Source organism: Anthonomus grandis, chromosome 1 (genome assembly GCF_022605725.1).
Source record: "Anthonomus grandis grandis chromosome 1, icAntGran1.3, whole genome shotgun sequence".
Classification (NCBI taxonomy): domain Eukaryota; kingdom Metazoa; phylum Arthropoda; class Insecta; order Coleoptera; family Curculionidae; genus Anthonomus; species Anthonomus grandis.
In genome coordinates, this window is record NC_065546.1 from 30,307,043 (window position 1) to 30,319,181 (window position 12,139).

Sequence of the window (12,139 nt, forward strand, 5' to 3'; positions counted from 1 at the left end):
AATACAATGAATATGTTGCACGTAACAAATTATGTAAAGACAGTTAAACCTAAAAGTGAAAGACATAAATGTCGTATTTAACAAATTCTCAAAAATATTAGAATTTATCTACTAAATAACAAGATTAGTTAATTAATAACTAACAACATCTGCGTAGATGAAAAGGTAACAGAAAGCCTACAAGCATAATTATTTAAGAAAATGCCTGTAAAGACACGTTCATATCAAATTTTCTAAGCAATTTTGCATTTAAAAGTTTCGGAAGGAAATAGAAAAATGTGCGCTGAAACAAGGCGCTCTCTCCTAGACTCCGAAGCAAAGAGTGTGGTAAACTGCTGGGTTTGATTGTGGATTGTGGATTGGGCTAACATGGCTTGCCCATATAGATAGCTTATGCAAAAAACTTCCTTCAAGCATATTTTTTCTGAGATAGCTTAGAGCCTTTATGGATTGAAGTGCATACTACGCATTTTTTTATTCACACATTTCATATGGTGTCATTTTGTAAGGTAACTCTTTTCACTCAATAAGAGTGTTTCGACTCCCAAAGAAAGCTTTAAGGCGATTTTAAATCTTCACTGTAGGGAGCACTATAGGCCATTTTTCATAAAATAAAATTTTTTAACCCTTCCTTGTATATACATTTTTAACTATCTTATTAAAATTCATAAAAACAAAGATAGTTATAAAAAAAAAATTAAATTTTCACTCTTATAACACAAGAGATGTACAACAAATACGTCCCCCTTATTTAAAACTACAAAAATCAAAGAATAATTCACTGCCCCTTACAATGTTCTACTCACCAGCTATCTCCTAAAAAATTTAAACCACAGATACTCTTTTAGAACACTTTTATTCTGTTGATGAGTTTATAACCACGCCTCTGAATGAATGACAAATGTGCTCAGATCTTGACAGATTTTTTTTAAATTTTATTGTTCTTTTTTATTACTATTATAACTTTATTCAGCTACAGTATATATGTTCTTGTTAAATTGTGAACAGTATTTGTCTGAATTAACTTATATTTATTTCATATACGGGATGATTTTGAAATTGTGATTAACTAATTTAATAATGGCTGGAGGAAGTATTACGGATGACGGTGATCCAGGAAGTAATTGTGCTAAATGTAATTTAGTATTTGATGACATTAAGTCGATAATACAATGTACCAGGTGTGCTAAGTATTATCATGGAAAGTGTGATAATGTTGACATGCGCGGTTTTCATTTGAGAAAATCGACATGGAAATGTGAATCGTGTGATCCTTCTGCATTTAGTGATGGTGCATACAAAACAGAGCGCGCTAGGAAAAGATGTCGAACAGATGATATTGTTATTGATTTAGATGATGTGGGAGATATTATGGCCACCTTGCAGCTCTTAGTCAGTAAAACTAATGAGTTGAATCAAAAAGTCGATCTCCTCTTAAACGAAAACCAGAATTTGAAACATGAAATTGCCAGCCTGAAGGAATGTAAGCCGTCAACAGCCTCATCAAGTATGAACTCCAAGTTGTCATATGCTGCAGCAATAGGCACCAAAACTTGTAAAGCAAAAGTGTCCGGAGAAAGACGTAAAGCAAGTGAAGGAGGATTTTAGAAAGAAAGTCAATCCTACTGTTATTGGAGCCGGTTTATCGCTAGGTAAAGCAACTAAAAGTGGCGGCGTTATCATTAAGTGTGGCAATGAGAAGGAGCTAACTTCGATTCACTCGCAGATCCAGAACAACATGGGTGACAACTACAGTGTCGAGGTACCAAAACTTTTAGAGCGCAGGATTAAGGTGGTAGGCATTAATGAGAGTCTGAGTACAACCTATCAGATAATGAAATTTTGGCCAAAATAAAGAGTCAAAATAAGGTTCCAGAATCTCCAAGCCGAAAAATTCAAATTGTGAGAAAAACTAAAATCGTAAGCAAAAAGTTCAATATGATCTTGGAAGTTGATGCTACCACGTATGCAGTGTTTATTGAAAAAGAGAAAATGAAAATTGGTTGGCCATTCCGCGTCATCCTTTAGTCAGTCAACACGTGGTCGTTCTTTTCCTTTCCTATCCTTCGGATTCCTTTCCTAACCCTTGCCGTTAGATATAACGTGCCTTTAAGAAGTAAATTTAGTGAAAGTATCAAGCCCACTTCCGCGTTATCCTGCACCCAGTCAACATGTGGTCTTTCTTTTCTTTCCTATCCTTGGAATCCCTCCTAGACCCTTTCCTGCCCTTGCCCTTTGCCAGTGGTAGCTGAACCTATTCACGCCGGTAGCCAGGCCGCATGATGCCGGATGCATCGTAGGGGAGGCATCACCGTCAGTATTAAAAATTGTGAAAATATCGATTCGGGGAACAGGGTATATACCCGATAGTTTTCTTGAATCTTCATTAAAACTAGCAAGCAAGCAACATTGGTTGGAACCGCTGTCGCGTCTTCAACGAATATGGTATTCGAAGGTCTTTTAAGTGCTGTCAGTATGGTCATTTACTGGAAGAATGCAAAGAAAATAAAGTGTGTCCAAAGTGTAGTGGACCTATGATGTTAAAGAATGTAATGTAAGTAGCATTAAGTGTATCAATTGTGTAGTATCTAATGAAAAGTATGGTCTTAGGCTAAACGTCAATCACGTTTCTTGGGATGTAACTAGTTGTGATTCCTATAAGCGAATTGAAGAGTTACAAAGGAATAAATATATTAAGTAGCAATTAGACCCAAATATTGCACTTAACACCAACATTGTTTATTTAAATTGCCAAGGTTATCTAAACAACAAAGATAACATTATTTTACTAGTAAATGACTGGAGGCCTAAGATCTTGCTTTTGAGTGAGACTCACGTAACGCCGGTTATTGAACCATGTGAGTTGATTATTGATGGGTACAATTTGGAGCAATGCACTAGTAACAACAGTAGAACAGGTGGGGTCTTGGCCCTTATTAGAAACAATATTAGATATAAGGTGGGGTCTGTATTGTCTATTGATGATTATGTCTGGTTGTTGTCTTTTGAGCTATCTATGGGTGGAGGTAAATATTTGTGCTCTGTTTTGTACCATTCACCTCAGAAATAAGATGATGAGTTTTTTGGGGAATATTTAGAGCAAGTTAGTGGATTTAATGGCACCAACATTATTCTTGGGGATTTTAATTTTGATTTATTAAAAAACAGTTTTTATAGTAACAAAATATTAAGTATCATTTATACCAATGGGTTTAGTCAAATTATTAAGACTCCAACTAGAATAGTCCAAAAAAGTCAGACTCTGATTGATTATTTAATTTCAAATGACAAATCTCTTTCGCATAAAGTCCATCAAGCTCCTAAAATTAGTGACCATTCTCTTATATCAATTTCTATAAATCAATCGAAGGAACAGCCAATGGATATAGTAAGTTATACTAGGTCTTTAAAAGCCTTTAAATGCAATAAAATTCAGTAGGAACTGCTTACATGCAATTGGAATAGAAATAGTTCGGATGTTAACTTACTAGCTAGTACTTTTGTCACAGATATTAGAACAATTCGTGACAGTATGTGCCCAAGGATTCAAATTATGCAAAAACATAAATATTCCGATAAAAATGAATAACTCACGATATAAGGGAGCAAATGCAGGAAAGGGATCGATTATATAAAAGGGCTACCATAGAAAATAACGACAGCATTTGGAATGGATATAAGGCTATAAGAAATAACATAGTAAGCAAGATAAGAGAAGAAAAGGACAGATTTTTTGCGAATACCATAGATCTAAATAAAAGTAATCAAAAAGAACTCTGGAAAACTCTGAAGTCGCTTTTACCGCGAAAAAACCAAAACATGCCTAATGAAATAAAGTTTAAAAATAAAATCATTTCACAGGGGGATGATATTGCACATAGATTTAATAATTATTTCGTGAATAGTATTGATCTTATTCTTGCAGATATTCCTTCAGCAGCAAACAGTCAAATATATTTCATTGAACCACCTACAGTCCAGAATACCTTGACGCAATTTAATAAAGTTTCTATGACTAAAATGAAGGAAATACTTAAAAATCCAAAAAACGCTGGTGGTGGGAAGAGTGGCATCTCTAAGCAGGTTCTTTGCGGTGTTTCTTATGTTGTGGGTGATCGTCTTTTGGATATTATCAAAACATCCTTAAGTACTGGGGTTTTTCCGCAAGCCTGGAAACTTTCTACTGTTGTTCCTATTCCAAAAGTGCAAAACACTAAATTGTGTAATGAATTTCGGCCAATTAACACCGTACCTATTTATAAAAAGCTTCTTGAAGTATGTATTAAGGGACAGCTACTCGAACAATGTATTATAAATAAAATAGTTGTACCTAACCAATCGGGGTTCCGTGAGAATCATTCATGTGAGTCTGTCATTATTAATATAGTTGATAATTTTCCCAGGGCCCTCGACTCTGATAATCTAGTACTTGCTGTGTTTTTGGATTTTAAAAGTGCGTTTGAAACCGTGAGTAGAGAAATGTTAATTAGGAAATTAGAACGGTTAGGCCTGAAACATAATGTATTGAAGTGGTTTCAATCTTATCTAAGTGGTCGAGTTCAGCGAGTCATGTACAAAAATAGTTCTTCTGAAAGTGTTAATGTAAAGCATGGTGTGCCACAGGGAACGGCCTTGGGCCCTTTGCTATTTTTATTGTATGTCAACTATATGGTGTAGTTAGTGCGGGGGTGTAATGTGGTGTTGTTTGCGGACGATACAATATTATATGTGGTGGGTAAAGACATTTATTAACTGCAACAGGTCATGAACGTTGAACTTAATAACTTATTTATCTGGCTTTGTAGAACTAAACTAAGTTTAAATGCAAGTAAATCCAAGTTTTGTATATTTGGCAAGAGATCTAGATTAAGTTCTATAGACGGGTATAGTTCTATAGAATGGGCAATATACAGATTTCTGTGAATGGGGAAAGTATTTGGTATGCCAAAGAAATTAAATATTTGGGAAAAATTTTCGATGCCAATCTGAATTTCCATGCTCATGCAGATTATGTAATGAGAATATTTTCAAAAAAAGTTGGATTTATCAAAAGAATTGGAAAAAATTTGTCAATGTACATCAGATTAAAACTTTACAGCGCCATTGCTCTTTCTCATTTACAGATCTGTTCAACATTATTGTTTAACTTGCCACAGTATAGAATTGACCAACTGGAAAGAATTCAGAATAGGACTATGAGACTGATTCTAAATTGTAATCGTTACACGCCTGTTGTCTCTATGTTGGATGTCCTAGATATGTTGTCTGTACATCAAAGAATTTTGTATAACGTCTATTTGTTTATTTTTTAATGAAAACATCAGATCCTCTCCGATTATATTTGTAATAAATTAAGAGTTTTTGGAGATATACATAACTATAATACGAGAAATCATATATGTAGACTTCATACTGACCGACAGATATAACACAACCCAAATGCATAATTCAATTCTATACAAAGGTTTAATTCTATTTAACAACTTGCCTGCTATAATAACATCAAAAATTGTATTACTTTGAATCAATTCAGAGGGCTCTTGAGAGAATTTATCATGAATAAGTAATATTGTGTTTGTTATTTTATTATGTTATTTTAATTATGTACCTAGTTTATTAAGTTTTACTATAGTACGCATTGTTTCCGCTCCAATCATCATCTTGATTATGGGTTTATCTATTGACTGGGTATTTTTGGGCCAACCGCGATACTGGTTACAGCTTCTTGGAACTACCGAAGCATTTCCAAGTGTTACACGGGGGGACCAATGTGTCTGATCAGCAAGGTTAACCAAGCTCCAAATGTGTGTCATCGGCTGCTTGCAACCGAACCGACTCGATCAGTCTGAGTCGACATTATCTTTATATTTTTATTTTTATTATTATAAGCCAAGGCAACATCAAATAACTGTGCTATTAATAAGTAGGGCAAGGAAATAATGTTTAGGTTAAGTCTAGTTTTAATTTATGATCTATATCTGACAGGATATTTCTGGAGCCGGGATGCTGTTTCTGGATTTCCGAGACCATCCATGGACAAACCGGAGGGTCCTGATATAGTTATGGCCAACTTATACTTTTACTTTATTTTTCATCTATGTTTGTATTGAATGTAGCTTTTTTGCAAAATAAAGATATTATTTATTTATCTAAGATGTCATAACTTTGTACTTGTTTATATTTTTTGGCTATATTTATGTTTTTGTGTGTATTTGATTTTAAATTTGTGTAATGACTTATAGGTACGTTGTTTTTTTTTAATCTCTTAATTGTTATTGAACTATATTTTTAACTTATACATACACTGTTTTTCTTGGTTTAATTTTGTGACTCGTATAAGACTATAAGGTTACTTGCATCACTATAAACTGCTACTACTACAACTACTACTACTACTATGTTAAGGAATTTGAAAATTTTGACCAAAACGTGTGCTGCGATCGTGTCTAACGATAGTAGTTCTAGTTATAAGTTTTTCATAAATATAGGTAGGCGCTTTATTTTTTAACACATTAAAACGCAAAGGTTTACCCTGCTTTTTATGTTAAGCTACTTCTAAACTTTAAGCCCTAACTTTATTTATAGATTGTTTTGATCCAAATGATCTCTCTCCTATAATACTAGGATATTTCTTAACACTTGAACCCCTAAACTCACTTCCCGATCCTGACTTTTCACATTTAAAGTCTCTGTCTCGCTGGCGGCCTATTCAAAGATTTCAAGCAGAATTTTGGAAAAGATGGCATCTTGAACATTTTCTACACTCTGCAGTAGCACTCGCGTTGGTTAGATCCGTCAATTAGTATTGAATTAAATACATTAGTTTTACTGAAAAATGAAACGCGGCCTCCAATTCAATGGTTACCGAGAGTTGTGGCGCTGTATATAAGAAATGATGGAGTAGAGTGCGAGTTGTAAACGTGAAAACATCGACTAGTAATTACCAAGCTGTGTCCTATTCCGACTCAGCACAATCAACTCAAGCAACACGTCCTTAAGAACTAAGGCCTCTGGGCTGAATTAAAAATTGTCGTGACGTCATCAAATGTAGGCTGGTAGAAAATGCCATCAGAGATCTGAAGAGAGTATTTAGCAGTAACTCTGCGAAATAGTGATATGCTATAGCGGCGAGACGTACTTCAATTCTAGTTGGGCGACTGTGTTTTGTGACGATGCGCTCGCCACGTCAACACGCATCACGTGCTTTCATTTTGATTTTCTTTTAACAGTTTATTATTTGCCGGTTCTCGTTCGGTTACTTTTGGGTTTGCCAAATACCAATTTTAATCATTTTTCGGTCGTTTCTCCATAATCGTATGATGTAAAACCTTTCTATTGAAAAGGTCACCCAATATAAAATAAATATGCAAAAAATATTGATGAATTATTACACATGTTTTATGATTTATTTATCCTAAGAGATATGCTTAAACAGATTTACCAATTAATTCACTTTCGTACTGGAGAACATTATGGCGCATTCACCATAATATGCAGATATTAGCTGTTTCAAAGTAATTCTATTTACGTTGTCAAAATATATTCCACATTCAAAATTATTTTTTTCCGCTTAAAGACTATCCAATAAGTAGTAAAAATCTAAATTGCAAAATTTTTCACAATATTAAGGAAGATCAGTTCCCATGAGAGTCTATATATACATATTGAGATGGGCCAATTAATCAATGGACCAAAGGCAATTGTAATAAAATATGAAAAGAATTAACAGGAGAACAAAGAATAAAAAACCGTCAACGAATTGAATCGAAGCTAAAGAAGCCGAGATATAAGTAAAAATGTGGAAAAAAGAAAAGAAAACACGTTTTTTCCCGAGATATAATTTTTTTCCTAAAAAGATTATTAAAAAATTTTAAAGTAAGCCCTAAACTGGCAATTTCCAGTAAAAAAACCAAGAAAGAAATAATTTTTTTTGGTCAAAAATCGAAAAGATATTTTATATATCATAATATACAGGGTGTCATTGAAATGGTGTAAAAAAATTCGGGGGGTGATAGTACTCCTAAAAATTTAAAAAAAAGTTCCTATAACTATAGGGCGGAAAATGCATATTAAGGGAGTTAGGGGCACTGAAAGGGTAAATTTAAAAAACGGTTTTTTGAAATTGTAGGCTTAAAAAACGAGATAAAATTTCGAAAAAAAATCCTCTGCCATAAATTTTGACCCAAAATCAAATGGTGATACTGAAAAATAATTTGGAAAATCGGAAAGGGTAGTTTTTGCAAGGGTAGGGGGTTAATTCGTGAATAACTTTTTTTAGGTTATTTTTTTCGCAACGTGGGTTCATTTTTTAAAAACTACATACTTTTTCCTACAAAAAAGGTACTCTTGTTGCACATCGCCCAGAACGATGGTTTTCGAGAAAATTGAAGGCAAAAAGTTTGCTCTGATGGGTTGCTAACTGGTTAAACAACATAAACCTATGAAAGTTATGGGGTTTCAAAAGTAAACACGTAGTTATTAAATAATTAATTGAAAAATCTAAATTTTATGATTTTTAAAACATCTTATTGCTTTAAAAAACGAAATAAACCAATTACCAAAATTCCTTATTCATAAGTTTATGTTGTTTAACCAGTTAGCAGCCCATCAGAGCAAACTTTTTGCCTTCAATTTTCTCGAAAACCATCGTTCTGGGCGATGTGCAACAAGAGTACCTTTTTTGTAGGAAAAAGTATGTAGTTTTTAAAAAATGAACCCACGTTGCGAAGAAAATAACCTAAAAAAAGTTATTCACGAATTAACCCCCTACCCTTGCAAAAACTACCCTTTCCGATTTTCCAAATTATTTTTCAGTATCACCATTTGATTTTGGGTCAAAATTTATGGCAGAGTATTTTTTTTCGAAATTTTATCTCGTTTTTTAAGCCTACAATTTCAAAAAACCGTTTTTTATATTTACCCTTTCAGTGCCCCTAACTCCCTTAATATGCATTTTCCACCCTATAGTTATAGGAACTTTTTTTAAAATTTTTAGGAGTACTATCACCCCCCGAATTTTTTTACACCATTTCAGTTTTTTACACGTTATAATGAGATTCTTATTATAGGTATTTAGCCTGTACAATAGTCTTGAGATATTTAACATTGACCTATATAATACCTAATACCAATTATATCAAATTAATTTATACTAAAAAAAAAAGCTTACCTAAAAATAAAGACTATGTACAATAGATTAGATTAGATAGTTTATTAGTAGTAATATATAAAGTACTTTTACAAGTCAAATAAAATATGTAATGAAACTTATAAATTAGGGATTAAATATTTAAAAAAAAAGTTGCTACATAGTTTGTACAGTGTGTCCCAAATTCGAGGGTGACCATTGGAATCTCGGAAACTGTAAAAGTTACAGGGTCGGTTAAATAAAGGCAAACTTGCGCAATTTGGAGCTTAATAAAATGACGTTTAAAAAATTTTAAAACTCCGGATGCTTCCGGAGTTATCCGAAAAAACTCGAAAATTTTCAAAATTGTTTTTACCTTCTACCGACTTTATTTAAGGAGACATCGGACAACTAAAAATAGTTTTTCATTACCACTTTTTATGTCCTACAACATGACGCAAAAAAAAATGAATCCGACGTTTCGGTCTAATATGGCTAATTTATGGGCGCCATATTAAATTTTCTCATTTTTAAAATGTATTTTTACCTTTAAAATGAGGTATCGCACTTGCATGTCCATTTACTCCTTCTAGTACTTCCCATAAGAACTCCATGAGCACAAGAGACAAAGATAATAGGATTTCCAAATAAATTGATTTTATATAAACTGAAGCTATAAAATACTCTTTATTTGATATAGTTTTTTGAATGAAAATGTATCAATTGAATACAAGGTATTTCATAACTTTGTTTCATATATAAAACAGAGTTTATTTGAATTTCCCAGATAAACTTGTTAACAAATCCCATTGATATAATCCCATTGAGTTCTTATGGGAAGTACTGGAAGGAGTAATCGGACATGCAAGTGCGATATTTTATTTTAAGGGATTCTCATTAGGCAATTAAAAATGAGAATGAGATAAAGATCGAAAAAAAAAAACGAAACGTCGGATTATTTTTTTTTCAATTATGTTGTGGAGCATAAAAAAAAGCAATGAAAAATTGTTTTTAATTTTCCGATATCTCTTTAAATAAAGTCGGTAGAAGGTAAAAACGATTTTGACAAATTTAGTTTTTTTTTGGATATATCCGGATTTAAAAAAATTTTAAACATCATTTTATTAAGCTCCAAATAACGCAACTTTGCCTCCATTTAACCGACCCCGTAATTCTTACGGTTTCCGAGATTCCAATGGTCACCCCCGAATTCGGGACACCCTACATATACATAAAGAAAAAAATACAAAATAGAAACATCAAAAGTTTAAAATTCAAAGTGGCTATCATTAAACGTAAAATTCAATTAAAATACATTAAAAGAACTAAGACAAATTAAAATTTGATTCAAAGTACTCCCCAAAAAAATACTCCTCAAATAAATTCAAAATTCTTAGGCAATAAAAAATTATTAATTTCATCTATCTACCTTATGTCTATATGAAAACATTTGACATTACGCGTATCGGTCAGCCACTGATGGTTCCAGTGTTGTCGCTTCAAATTTTTTAGAAGCAGTTTTAGAAATAAGAATGTTAAAAATTGTTTTTTTTTTGTTTAAGGATATTATATTTATTCTTGAAATAAGTTAATTCTATTTATACTTTTTATTATATATATATTTATACTTATTACCGTGTAAAATACAACACAAAAAAGTTAAATTAACGTTATAATGGTTGTTAATATATAGCTAAAAATTTCCTCCGTTGGAAATTTGTGTAGACTTGATAAAAGAGAATGAGCATATTTATATGTAAACAAAACACCCCTCTTGCCCCTGTGCAACAAAGTTGTTATTTATTAATTCTAGTCTTTTAATGTTCTAAGGGTTTTTACTTTTTTTAAACTTTAAGACTGACAACTTTGTGTCTTCTATAAAAGATATGAGGAATATTACTAGGTATCTGAATGTTAAAATGATTCGATTCTAGCTACTATGGAATCGGAGAAAATGTAGAAAAACCATGAAACATAAAAACAAAATTATCAAGGGCCCTGTGGAAAAAATTTTTTTTTTAATTCTTCTATCATGTATTACTTTGAGGTACCTTTAAAAAAGGTTATAATCGATTTTACTCTAAAATAAAAGGAAAATCTATTTCTTTGCAATTATCGATTTTCGAACAAAATCCGGCCCAAAATGAGCATTTTTCCAAAATATGCTCCGAATTCAAATTTTTTTTTTGGTTCAAGGCCATTTAAAAACTAGCTTTTTGATAAAATTTTCCAAGATTGATAAAAATGACGCATAAAAGGAAAACATTAGATTTCATAAGAATCTATGTTTTGAGATAGGACAAAAGGGTTTTTAGGCAGATTTTTTTGTTTTTCACTTTTATTTTTGATCAAAAGCGCCGAATTGAAATAAAAATGGCTGCCGGCCATTCCTCAAGATGATTTAATGCATAATAAAAACACCAAAGTCTGCCATTGCATTTTGCTCCTGGGTGCATTGTATGGATACATTCTAAGCAGGATTCTGTTAAAAATAGGATTATTTCAGTGTCATAATGCCATACAATGCCATACCAACGATTTTGCCACATTGCCTTAATTACTGTTCAAAAAATCTATTATTTCGTAGAAGTAGAGATGAAAAATCTAAGCAACTAGAGCACCAATTTCTTAAAGCATTAGAGGAAAGTAAGGTAAATATTAACCACTTACCGCATAGTGGGTCATATATGGAACAATTATTGTTCCTAAGCCTCACCCTTATAAACCAAACCTCAATCTAAAGTATTTATGCATAATATGTGCATATATGGTACAAATTTCATAAAACCGGTCAGTTGACGCCATCTCAATATATCAAGTTAAAGTTTTATGAAGTTCACAAATGGCCGTTGTATTGCCAGGTGCTTCTAAGAATAGTGAAATTTGATCTTTAATTATTGGAGTGTCTATTGAATATTTTCCTTCAAAAAAAATATCCACATAAAGCTGAGGCCTTTAAGAAAGTGATCCTGTGAGTATATTTAAGTATTTCTTTATATTTTGGTATTTTTT